Source organism: Apis cerana, linkage group LG15 (assembly GCF_029169275.1).
Source record: "Apis cerana isolate GH-2021 linkage group LG15, AcerK_1.0, whole genome shotgun sequence".
Lineage (NCBI taxonomy): Eukaryota > Metazoa > Arthropoda > Insecta > Hymenoptera > Apidae > Apis > Apis cerana.
Window position 1 is genome coordinate 8,592,797 of NC_083866.1, and position 14,202 is coordinate 8,606,998.

The 14,202-nt window shown below is 36.7% G+C and overlaps 1 protein-coding gene across 11 annotated transcripts in view; it reads right to left on the minus strand.

Moving 5' to 3' along the window:
• Positions 1-14,202, minus strand: part of LOC107997420 (suppressor of lurcher protein 1) — a 317,598-nt gene that overhangs the window by 178,740 nt on the left and 124,656 nt on the right. The window lies entirely within an intron of this gene.

The window sequence follows — 14,202 nt, forward strand, 5'->3', positions numbered from 1 at the left end:
TCGAAGCCAGAAATTTCGTGTCTCTCGTCCAGAACAACCGTTCCAATTTAATTAATAATGGATTTGGGAATGGCGGGTTGAACAAAATTGTCGGTCGAGCTATCTTGCGACATCCCTTTCAATTTTTTCCGAGCGACAATCCTTTCTCGAGTCACAAAGGATCGGCGGATCGTCGTTTCTCTTTTCTTCTTCTTTCAACCAGAGAGATTTGTCATTTTTGTTGGCCAGTAAAATCACGGAACCAGTCCGGTTCTCCTCCTCTCAGAGTGCAAACACGCTCGGCCGAGTCGCTATAAGTCGCGAGAAATACCCTCTCCGACTTTGTGTGCGGAATAGCATCGTAAAAAAAAAAGAAGGGAAAAGAATTCTCCAATTATTTTCCAGCTTTTGTATTAACATTCGAATATTCACCGAGCGAGAAGTACATAATGCTTCCTCAGAATCTTATAATCTCTTCTTTGTTCCCCGCGGAACAAAGCAGGGGCGGGTTTTAAAAAGTCATCGAGAGAACGGATCGACTTAATTAAGGAACGAAAAAAAGAGAGAAAGGAAAAACATTCCTCTCCAACTTATTATCATCGATTTCAGGTGTATCTCCTGCTATCCATTTAACACCGATACCCCTGCTGCTCTAATCACAATAAGGAAAGGGGAACAAGATGCTGCTTATCCTCCCTATTACACGACATACCGCAACTACTTACTTATCTTGACAAATGACGATTATCTGTTGTAGGGACAGTTGAGCGACGTAATCGTTGCTCCAACGTAATGACACGTCAACACCTAACCAGTATTACGACGCGCGCTAGATCGAGCTAAATGAACGAAAGTAGTTGGAATTACTTATCTTATCGAGATAACTCGAGAGATTGGAATATTTTTCCGTGATGCAAAATATTCGATCGACCCCTTTAAATATTATATAGGAAACAACGCGCACAACAGCTTGAAATGGTCGGGCGGCATCCTACAAGAAAAGTTGGTAAAGCTTTTGGAATATGCATAAACCCGGGGAGAGAATGATCCCGTTCATCGTGCAGCCGGTTTTAATTATGAAATGAACGGTTAAAACGTTTTTAATCGATTAAAACATCATCGAAATTTCTACAAATTTTTACTTGCTTGAAAGCTGTGCAATATAATTCTCCATTGCGAATGAATCGAGTGTTCGAAAGAATTTTAAGATTTTCCGTCGATTTATCGTGCGAAATAATTGGTAACGTCGTTACGGATATTATTCTTGGCCCGAATACCATCCACCGGAATTTCCAAAGTTGATATAACAGCATTCACCGAGACCGAGAAGTTATATACACTAACAATTAGTTAGAGGTAAGGAAAGTTGTCAACCCCCCTCTTCGGTGGAATATTTATGAGTGTACTCGGGTGGGGGGTAAATTGAGTACAGCAAGCAATCGTTTATCGTATAACGAAAGGATAAACGACTTGATGGAATGTTTAGATTTTTGCGTAAAAAGTAATCGACTCGATGTTGTAATCAGTTGAAAAGTGTGGAATCGTAATGTGGAAAATGGACAATTTAAATTAAAGATATATCGATATATAGAACGGAAACTACACTCTTGAATTCTTATCGCTAAAATTAGAAAGGCCTGTTATTAAAAATTCTGAAAGGACTTGGAAAGTTGCAGTCTCGCAGTTAAATGACACGACGCGATTAAGTGCTCTGTATGCATATTCATGCAGTTGAACATTACCATACGGTGGGTCGGAAGGGCGAGAAAAAGAGAATCCGTGAAACACTTCTTTCGCCAAAGAAAGTGAAAACTCGTTAGCAGGCTGTGTACGCGGGACAAAGGCGTACATTGGAACGCTTACAGAAAAAAAAAAAAAAGAAAGAAAGAACGCACACTCGTAATATAATCTCGATGTATGCGCACAAATATTTTTTTCTTTCGATTCTTTTAACGAGAAAATTTCAATTTCTTTTTTTTTTTAATTTAAGCGATTCGAGACAAAAGTGTCTATTCTTGCGAGTACAAAGGAACAAGGCACAAAAATAGATTATCGTGTATCGTTTTATACAAAGTTGTGGAACTTCCGACAACATCGGTGTACCAGCTTCGTCGTAATAATATAATTTAATAAAGCCATCTTAAGATAAATGAGTTATACCGGCAAAACAAACGAAAACTGAATTGTGCGCATATTCGGTTGATAAAACTAATTAACAAGGTAACTACGCCTTCGTGAAATTGGCTTTATTTTAATTAAAATCCATATCTACTATTATATTTGGAGAAATATCTAGGGGACATTTTTTTGTGACAAATAATATGTCATTACACGCTTCGTCACTTTGCTCACAATTGTGGAAAAGAAATTACAAATTTTTCTCATCGAAATCTAGTTCGAAAGATAATAAAAATCACGCCATTGAAGCGAGTATTCGATTCGATTCTGATCGTCTCGATCGATTACCGAGAAAGACTCAAAGTTTTACTCCTTATGGATGAATGGATCCGCGACCTACACCGTTTCCTCGCGTCTTTCATTGTGTCCGTGAATTCGGGAAAGGTTAGCGATAAAGCGAGCGAGAGGCGACTGAAGAAAGAAACTGGTAAACGACGAAAAATTACCTTTTCCTTTGCACGACGATATCTCGAGAACCGAGAGTCGTATCGAGATAAACGAGAAAGCATTTTAAAGAAGAAAGTTCCACGCTTCCAATGATCGTTCACTCGTCGATAAAAATTCATTATCTTGAGAGTTACAGCGGTTCAAAGTTTTCCCAATTTTAATCCGGTTTAATCCCCAGTCTCGCGCTAGGCCCTGCCAATCGACGAGAGCTTGTTCAGACGCAATAAACAGGCGTAGAATGAAATAACAGAGCGAACAAAGTTGAGCACCGTGAATTTCATTTGGCAATATCGTTAAAGACCGGTTAAACGCGCAGCTATTATTCGCGCGCGCTAATATTCCACGTTTTCGGGGCGCGCGTGCTTTTTTTAACGACCACACAGCTCGGAACCCGACAACCGTGAAATTTCCAACCGATGAAAATTTCAGTTATCGCGTACCCACTCCCGAGCTTTGATGCCCACCCCTCCCTAACCCTTGAAATTCTAGTTAACTTGTGTGACGGCGGCTCTGAACAATCGCTTGGGAAACTGTATCGACAAAGTGCTTACTGTTCGTGCGGTTAGTTGTCGGGCCCGATAAGAATTTCAACTGTTTTTTAATTCGTAATTTTTCCTTCCGCTCAATTCGTTTGGGATTATTTCGATATTGAGAAGCGGACGAACAAAGGAAACGATTCAAATCCTTGCTTACGGGTTACGATAATGATTATGCTCGTTTCTTATGCTTTAAGAACAGAGAGAACGTCTATTTTTGGAATCTTTAATATCGAACCTCATTAAACTTTTGTACGTAAGAAGCAATTTTCGTAGTTTTTAAGCTACGATATAAATATTGGTCACGATATACCAGCATTCAACGTTTCGATGCTGTTTTCTACGCGTCCTTCCACGTACATTTTAATAAAGCCTCTTACGAAAGCTTCTCATAAATCGGCTTTAAGACATCGTGTACAGCTTTATGCAGGGGGAAACTCTTGATTAAAATTTTCAACATAATTTTACGCTACGTGTAGGAATCTATGAACGCGCGTTCAAACGTTTATATTGTCGCATAGCCACGAGTTTTTTAAAATTTTGATGTTTATATTTTCCAGAGGATAAAACGTTGTACAAAAGGTTATATGGAAAAAGGTTATAGAAATTTTTGTTACGGGTTTTTATGATTTTTCCAATTGATGAAATAGCAAAGTTGAATTTATCAAATCTATTGAGCTTTGTCTCTAAAAAGCTTTCTTTCACGTTCTTTCATTTCTATTCCTTCAATTTTGAAGCGAATTGAAAAAAGCTACGCTATGACTTTTAAACGGAGTTGTACATAAACTCTTAATAGAATCTGTTTATAATTCTCGAGCGGAAAATTTTTATGAAATCTGCAGATGACTTTCTCTTTTCCCTTTGGAAAAAAAAAAAAAAATTTTCACTACACTTCGTTTCCTCGAGTGAATGAAATTGGGTAATACGGAAAGAGAGAAACATACTTGAAAATCATAACCAGTTGGCCAGTTGGCGCAAAACGCGAATGTGAAAATTTCCACTCGGCAAAAATTTCTGTTCCTTCTACGCTTCCAACTTTTTCATTTTACATGGCGACGAGAGACTATCGAAAACTCCGATGACAAAGTGAACACGAAACGCGATGTCAAACATTGAAAATCGACAAGAACTTTTCTCCGAATTTGCATATTCCTGTCATTGAAAAAAAGAGAAATAATAAAATAAAATAAAATAATTCAAAAAAACGTCGTTTCCGTTCGTTAGACAGAACGCGAAACTCTCGAAGGTGAGAATATATACGATCAAATTTATTATTAACACTCATGGAAAACATTTTTAACCAAATTCAAGAAAAGTATAATAAAAGTAAGGTGTTTACACGATTAACGTATCTCGTTCAACAACTTTTCTCCCACCTTTTTCGACAGCTTCCGCATGCTTCTCCAAACTATTCAATCTTTCTCCCTATTAAAGAAACTTTTTATAAATTATCACAAACGTTCGACGAACAATCGAATATTCCTTTTTAATATCCCTCTTACTTATATACCTCAAAGGTTATACGATATTATACGATATAAAAAATTATTATTTCACAGATTCCGTGCAATATTTACAACGCCCTCGAATCTCTCCAATTTAAAATATAATTAAAATATAAAAAAAAAACCGATTGGAACGAACGAAAATCCAAAGTCCATCCAAGAAGGAGCGAAAATAGGGATAAAATGGTCGCGAAATATACGTATAACACGTTTCACGATACACGCGGATATTACGCGGTACACGAAATTCAGGTTCCTATGGAAGGAAAGGGGAGAGAGGAGAGGGAGGGAGGGGCCAGCGGATCTCATCTGAATATTTTACACGCCACCGCAATGCCGGAGGGGGTGTCGCGCATGCCGACCTGTCGATGCATAAAATTTCACGTCGCATCTTCAGACATTCTCAAGGAAAATGAGAGTGAGCACTGGCTAGCAAAAAAGAAGAAAAGAGAAAGAGACTACAAGGCCAAAGGAGAGAAGGAGAGAAGAAGTGGAAAGAAGAAGGAGGAGGGGAAATAGAAAAGTTAAGGGGGCGAGGGAAGAATTGCGGAACAAATGGAATGGAGGGGGGAGAGAGACGGCTCGCAGGGATCACATGCGCGCGGTTCGAGAGTTAAGAAACTTCGCAACGGGATCGAGTTTGAAACGTGTCTCCGAGGATCGAGCGAGTGGCGGCGCTGCGTGCCGCTGCCACATTCTTGCATAATCCTCGCATTCGTTCTAACGGGATATCCAGCGTCGGCGAGCGGGGGATGGGGAGGAAACCTCCGCGTTTATTACAACCCGCGTTCCCCGCGTCTCGTCACGCCCTGTCGCGCGAGGAGAGCCTCGGCCCAAGATTTCTCGTCCTCGACTCGCATTTTTCATACCATTTCGCATTCGCGATTATTCTCCACGCAAAATTTCGCCACCGCATTTTCGAAATTAGGAGTGTTCCTGGCTGGAAAAGCGGCGGGAGCTCGAGAAGAAGGAGCATGCACGTTCTTCCATTTTCGAGTTCGTAATTTTTAAAATGGTAAATTTAAAAATTAACAATAAGGAGGAAGGAAATGTATCGCGAGATACGGGGCTAATTAAAACACTTGGGCCCTTAAAATCCAAAGGCGGAAAAGGTGGTAAAGGAGACCTTTCTTCTACGCGTTATAAAGCTGATACAATCCTTATAAATTGGGACCAAATAATCTTATTTTATTAGGCTGTGAAAAAACCAAATGGAATAACTTTTATCCTGTTTCCAGAAAAAATAAGAGGTGTTTGCAGCAGTGAACGTGTTAATCCCGTTGTTTTACGATGCGCGATAGTGGATCTTTCCTTGAGTAACTTATCGATACAATTAATCCTTCGTAACCATTGTGTATCCTGGTTGCAGCTTGCTTCTTGTAAATTGGTTTCAACAAGAAAATTTCTACTTTATAAAATTTCTCTGCAAAAAACATTTTGCGGGTCACGATTTAAGAGATTAAGGTAAAATAAGTAAGGTAAAAAAAATCAGGTATATAAATAAATTTTGCATGTAACTGAAAATCAACAAGATTTTCTTATTAAAATTCTCGGTTTTGCTCAAAGGATCGCGCAGGATAAAAGAAATATAGCATTAAAATTTAAAAACTAGACAATAGAATCAATCTATTTTAAATTATTTATTTTCAATTATTTTTGTCGCAAATTTATTTTAATTTACTTAAAAGAAATTGCAATTTTCTTTGTCGTTGCTTCGCGCGAATCTTCTTTTGTATCCAACACATTGCAAAAGATGCAGCTTCGTCGTTTTAACCTCTCAAAAACTTTCTTCTTTGTTTGTACTTTCTTCTACCGAGTCTTCTTTCCCTTCTTTCGCTCATCATACAATAAATATTTAATAACCGCGAGTCTGATCAACGTTGAGATGTTTATGGTTTCACGATTCAATTTCTCGTGAACATTCATTCGAAACATTTCTTGCCTAAACCCTTGTGCAGCAATTTCCTTGGTAGCAAGGAACCCTTTTGTATAAGTTTGCCATCTCGTAGACAGCCATCTCGTAGATCGTCCAAGATTATCAGCCAACCAATTTTGGATCTGCCGCGAGTAGCATGCGATTCTGAACGCTGGCATAAAAGACACATTGAGTGCGCACAATGCGGGGGAGGAGCTAAGAACATTATTTTTTCGCGCAAGATTGATGAATCCTAAAGTTTCAGCGTGGAACCGTCGAGAAGGAAAAGTATTTCGGTTTTTCAGGATTGGAAAACTCGATAAATGTTTCTTTAAACCGATAAAACTGTCCTTCTGGATACGTCCACTCTCGAGATACGCGGCAAACGAGCCGATGGGGCGCGTCGTTCATAAATTTATTTATCGTTCGCCCTCTTTCTCGCGCAAAATACGTACGACTCCCCAACGGTGAGCTTCCTTTCTTGGAAGAAACCTGTTTTATTCCTTCGAGGATCTAGAACATTCGGGGTAAATAATTTGTCGGCCACGCTCGTTTCATCGACGTTGTAAATACTTTCAGGTGAACGTTCGTATAATTCGATTGGAACAGAAACTTTTCCACGACGGCGCCATTAAACGCAATGGCTGTTCCTTTTTCAGGATTTCGTAACGAAAGTGTTCGAGAAATCCATACAAAGTCTTTCTCGCAAACCCGAAAACGAATCCTCCGTAACGGCGAATAATAATACGTTCTCCGCAATGTTCTTCTCCTTGAACATCCATGAAAAAATTGTCTTGCAACGAGCAGCCCCTGCACAAGATAGATCGAGGTTTCTTCGCTCTATTTTCTAGCGTGAATTGTGGAACATAATAAGCGTCGGATGCTCTTTTATAACCCATTTTTTCCCTCTATAACTTGTTCGATCGCGCCAGCCATTCCTCGGACCACACAGCTTCTGCCTCGAGCTCTTCTCCCTCTGATAATTTCGTGTGTTCGCTCTGGAATATTAAATTTCGAATTTTCACAATATAAATCGGATGTAAAATCGTATAAAATCAAATTGATCAACGATTCGACATAAATTTAGAAATTTTATTCCCGAGAACAAATTCTTCTCGTTTATTTTCGAGTAAGTTGCAAGTGAAAATACATCTTTCAAAATACACGCAGTACGATGCAACAGAGTGCACGCACACATACGCGCAAGCAGTCTATAATTATTTGGAATTCCCAATTACGTTTAATAGGCATTAAATATTTACATTCCGATGAAACATCAGAGAAACGATGAAATACTGCGTAAAAGCAACGAATACCGTACTTACCGTAATGGATTCTCCAAATATAGATCGAAATCAGGGATGAAATCACCAACTCACAATACTCTTTCATCGAAAAATTTTCCATGCTACTTCTCTCTCTCAAAGAAAAAGTAGCATACTTGGTATCCGGATCTGGTGATCGACTGTTGTGGGAACTAATTCGACGTCTCATCTTAAGAGGAACCCCGATTTGACCCAGTTACCCGCCTTTGCTCAATATATTTATATTTATAATAATATATATTTATGTATTGTTATATTTATATTATTAATATATTGTATTTTTATTCAATTATTTTTCGCAAAAGTATCTGTACCTGTTTCGTATTTTCAGAGTATCTGACTGATGGGTGTCATTAAAGAAGTAACTATTCACTTTCAGGTAATTAAGCGACGTTCTTTGATGGTCACCTTTAATGCAGTGTCCACTTAAGATACTCTGGCACGAGTTTTATTCTCAAACGGATTAATTTGAATCGATATTTTACCGTCTATATATTATGCTTTCCATGATCAGATGCAGTGACAAGGCTATTATTGGTAATAAAGTATTGAGAATGATTTTATAATTATCATATAAGTTTATGTAAGTAGCAAGTGCAATGAAACTAGTTTTTTTGTATTACAAAAATAAAAAGGAATCTTTTGTAGCAAAGAAAATTTGCTCTTATAATTATTTACAAATATGTACTTTGATTGCAATAGAGTGCAATATTGAAAAAATTTATATACTAGAATTTATTATTAAAATATTCACAAATGATCAAAGAAGGAAAGATATTATTTTATTTATAAAATATATATATATAAAACAAATGTTACATTTAACCTCAGTGATCTGGTACTGGAAGAAATGTAGTTAAATGATCTTTTATAACTATTTCAAATCGTTTGAATAAAAAAGTTATAAAAGAAAGATAATGGAAAAAAAACTTTATATTACTTTCATTAGAAAACAAAGAAACAAAAACAGTTAAAGTATAAGACAAAAAAAAAGAACATAAGAATATAAAGAATATAATTATATATCATATTTTTCAAAATAATTAAAAATAGTATTACGATCGTACGTCTTACACTAGATACGCGAAATAACCTTAGTAAATACACGTTCTTGATTACGAGTGCACTCTGGCGGTGAAGCATCGAGAGTATCGTAATCTCTTATGATATTACGTAGAATTCGATATTTCCGGTTAATAACAAAAATATGTTAAATTATTATATATTCTTATTAATTTTGTATGCAATATTATTTTTCTTTATTGTAGCAAGAATTCGAAAGATTAATATCTTTCTTCCTTTTTTATTTCTTTTTATTCGCGAAGAATTAAATCAACACGATTTGGAACATCTTTTGCAATGTTCGAGTATTCTCTTAATCCAATACAACAAAATAAATTCCATTTTTTTCGCCATTTCACTCTTGTCCAACTTTTGATGCATTATTTCTCGCGGAACAAAGTTTCTTCGGATTCTGATTGTGCCTACAACATGAGCTTTCTTTGCGAACAAATAACAATGACAGATCGTAGAACAGTAGAAAAATTGTCTATATATAAAGTTGCACCTCTACTCGAATGTCCTTGCGATAAATCCTCGTACAATGCGTGTTGTTCCCAACATCATAGTTTCATCGTAAATTTCAACTGAATAAATTATACTCGACCAGCTATATCCTTAAGTGAAACATAGATTAACAAATTTTATACCGTATTTGCGTACTTTCTGTGTTAACCGGCTTGTTCTATGTGAAAAAACATAAAATTCATCCATGATATATAATAAGAAGACATGCATTTTGAAAATTTACTCGTGGAACATTTATCAATGGTTTCCAAGATCGTCATCTGAAACAATGGATCCTGCAATTATCTGCAAAAAGCGTAACTTGGTAATTAAAAATCTATTTCGAAAACGTAAATTTAATTCTGAAAATATTCGATGTTCGATTACGAGTATCCCATTTTATTTGGGTAATATTTTTGACAACAATGAAAAATACTCGACGATAAATTGACAATATCGTGCAACTATTCGATATCATCGAATTTCAACGAGAAATCTAGAAATCACTACAATACATTAATTATCAAAAGAAATGATCCCGTGTTTATCAAGAAAGTTTCGTAAAAAAAAAAAAAAGGAAAAAAGAAAAAAAAGAGAAAGAAAGAGAGAAAGAAAAAAGGATCCACGTTAACCTAACGGAAATTGCACCGCCGGAAGCGGCACGAAAGTGCTTCATAGCTGAGCTGGATGCAGGGAGAAATTACTTTTACTCTGAAACCGAACTGACCTCACGAAGATCTCAAAATTAAATTTACCCGATTGCTCAACTGAAAATCTTTTCCCCGATATATGCAACGTTCGAATGTCGTCCATCTAATCGATCGAACAAATCCCTCCTATAAAGCCTTTGTGAAAAAATTACGAGCCAGCAAATTACGAAAATGTCAGAAATATTCGATTTCTTTCGACGATCATCGATTTTAAAAAGGAATATAGAATTTCACGTGTGAAATTCCTTTTTGACGAGAGGAACGAGCTTTTGATGCATAACCACCACAACTTTGATTAAGCTTTTTGCTTTGATTAAGCATTTTAAACCTTTGTGAGAAATTTCATTTCATTTTACTTACTGCTTTTAACTTGAGAATCTTCCTTTAATGTATTTGATTAAAATTTTAATAACATTGATATTACAAAAAAAAAAAAAAATATATATATATATATATATATATACATCTCGATCCATCAGATTTTACTCTGATCATTTCATTTGCCAATGCCAATTAACGCAAAATAGATAGACTCTTATTATCAGGTACAACAATAACGTCACGAAACGTCCTGTTCACGTTAGTTAGGGCCATTGTGCTCTGTACTTCGGTTCTTTTACACATTTGAATGGCGTGTGGTCAATGCTATTACGTTGGAAACGCTTTGAAACCCTCCGCTATATAAACAGTTGCATCACTTGTCTTCCGTCGACAATACTGTCCTTTCTTCACCGTCGACCATTATAAATTACCTTTGTCTTCCTCGTTACACTATCGTTTCGCCTTCGTCCTGTCGCCTTAGTTTATCCTATCTTTCTCGCAACCTAATTCTCCGCCCTTTACAAATTTAAAAAAAAAAAAAACTTTTATCAAAGAAGAGAAAATCATCTCTCCAGATCTTTATCTGTATATCTATATTTCTTTTCTTACGTACGATTTAATTTCTTTTCTTTTCGTCAGTAAAAAAATTTGTAAAGTAAAAATAAAGAAAGGTAACGCATCTTTTACGTAATTTATTTACCGCGAGAGAGTGCACTGTTCTCGGATACGAGCCATCCAAGGAACGCATAAAAAAGTGAGCAACAGTTATGATCTCGAGACACGATTTACATTACACCGGGAATAGTCTTCTGAATGCAATAGTGTGTTTTCTAAGTAAATGAAACGTGACACGAAGTTGACTCGAAGGTTATTAGGTCAAGGAAACATTCTCCAAGTTTCTCCTTCATCCACTTTGACGCAGCACCGTCGCGTCGCACCGTCGGTTTACTCCACAACATATTTCGAACGTAACCTGATACATCTATCTACGCACAATGTGTAACTATTAAACTCGTTTCGTCACGTGAATGCGTATCGCAAAAGTTTGTTATTTATTATAATTTTAAAAGATTCAAATTTATAGAACTTTAAAAATTATATCACATCTATATCTCCACTGTACTGAAATTCGTACGTTGGATACGTTGGAAGCGTTTAATCTCGTTCGAGGTATAATTCCAAATTTTCCCGTGCTTGTAAATCTTATTACGCGTATCATATGTATAAGCCGATTACATCGTGCAATTGAATTAACGATTTGAGACGAATTCTCTCAACGTTTGTTATTACACGTTTAGACAATTAGCCAGAAATAAGAAATCGCATTTTTTTTTTTTCCCCCCCAAAAGAAAGGAAACGAGAAACGTTTCGATTCGTCGCAACCAATGTCGTATTAACGCAAATACGTTTCCTCTGATAAGTGACGAACTTTTATTCAAAGATACGAAAATTACTTTCGAAAGATAAATAGCTGGTTTCCACTTTAGGAAGGAAGAACATATACTCGAGGCAAAAGAGGATTCCATTTGTTACACAGGGGTGAAAGACAAGCCGCTTAAAAACAAGAGCTTCTTTATTTGCTTAACGGTGAGCACAGGTCCAGATGAAATCGGTTTACGAACGAGTATAGGTACAAGAAATCTCTCTGATTCTCCCTGATTTAGATGTTTTACTATCTTAAACGTACGATCGAATTTATTTTCTTAAGGGATGGTAATAACTTTTTCTTCCCGTGTCGATAAAATTAGTTGATAATGAAGCAAATTCGATAACGATCCTCTCTCATTAATCTCTCTCATCTTCTTTGATTCTCTTCTCATCGTTGATCAAGCTTCGATTTCGATTTGGTACAAAGGGTGGTCGAGAAAAGTTTGGCTCTCAATTACGTGTCAATAAACAAATTCTTGCAATTGGTTCGCTCGAACGACCCATCGAACGACGATAATCGAAAAAGGAAAAGATAACATCGCTTCCTTCCAGCTTTGTCAACGTCTATAGCGACAAAAAGGGTTTGCAACCTCCTTTACATTCCTCTATTATTGGGAATAAAAGCAAACGTTTCCACTTGACCCAGATTTCTTTCGTGAACGAAAGAGTGACGAGGATTTTTCCCCCCCTCCTCTCTTCTTTTCCCATTCCAAGGGAAAAGAAAAAGCGTGGCAATTTTTTCCTCCACCCCCTTTCGAATTCAAAGAAGAACACGCGCGGCCATTTCATCGAACAACTTTCCATAATATAATTTTATTAATATCACGAAAGCGATTGTGCAAATTTTCGTTTTTCTTTCCTTTTTTTTTTTTTCATTCTCCCAGCTTTCACCTGCTCCGTATTCAAACGTAATTTAATTACGCAATTCTTGCTCGACCAGAGAGATAGAGGAGTTTATTGTAAGTTCATTGTTCGTTGACACGCGGCCTGAACTATTTTAAATAGCCCGGCCGACTGGAAGCCTCGTGTTTCATGCTCCACGGTGAATTCAATTTAAATTAACATTTTCATTGAGAATTTTCTTTCGTCGCCGCGTTACATCATTCCACCACGCGTACAAATATATATATATATCCCTTCAACCTCTATTTATCTCTCTCTAATTTCAGACTTTTCTCCTCGCCTCCTCGTCCACCGGATCTCATTTTAAAGGGCAACGGGAGAGGAGGGGGGCTTGAAGTAGAAGGAAATTGCAACTCAGGGAAACCTTTCTGGTATATTTCTACGGCTACGTAGCATCGTCATGGAGATATCGCGCTTCCGACGATTGTTACATAAGTTGCAGACAATTTTGCTCCCACTTCTTTCGTGACCATCTCCCCACTCTATTCTCATTCCACCACTTTCTCCTTCCTCCACAACAATCGCCCTTGTTATCGCAACCGCTGTTTTATCCCACCCCCCACCGTTCATCCGTTTTTATTTCAACGCGTTTATAGGAAAAGTGATCACGGGTCAAGAGAAAATTGCCCGTAACTTATGGCATAACCTTTCAAGGGCTGGCTTTACTTATATATATATATATGTATATATATCGTGCCTGTCGTAAATCGTGTACATATTTCATGAGTTTTCCGCGTGTATAGAGTTCTGTCGGGCCGACTAATGCACCTTTTGATGCATTGTGCGACCAAAATTCTTTTTCTATTCCTCGTTGATTTATTGAGCGAAATAAAAAAGGGTTAGAGAGAGAGACAGCTCGAGCGAAATTGGGAAAGCTTCGTTTCAAAAATTCTTGCGATTTTTTTCTTTTTTTTTATATAAGGGATACGTGCGATTTGTAGCTTGTTTAGAAAATTCGTTGTTATTATTCGCTCGCGAGCTTTTATTTACGAAATTTCAAAATGTCACGCGTGAAACGATTATTTTTTTTAACATTTTGTATATACATTATATACAAAAGGATTTTAAATGAGTTTTACTTAACGCGTTAACAAAACCAATTTATAAATTTTACGCGCGAATTTTCGTGATTTTTTATTTTTTTTTTTTTTTGCTCCCGAATAAAAAAGTGTAAACAAAGTAAAATTTTATATTATGAGATTTAATTAATGGAATATAAGAAATTGTTTCCACCTTTTCGCGATCTTGTATTTGTATATTTATAACGTCTTTTTCAAATTTATAAAATATCTCTTCTTTTTTGTCTTTTCTTTTAAATTTAAATTCTCTTCGAACATTATAGTTTTTCCTTCTTTATTCAATTCCCCTCGTCGACGGTGTAACGGGGAG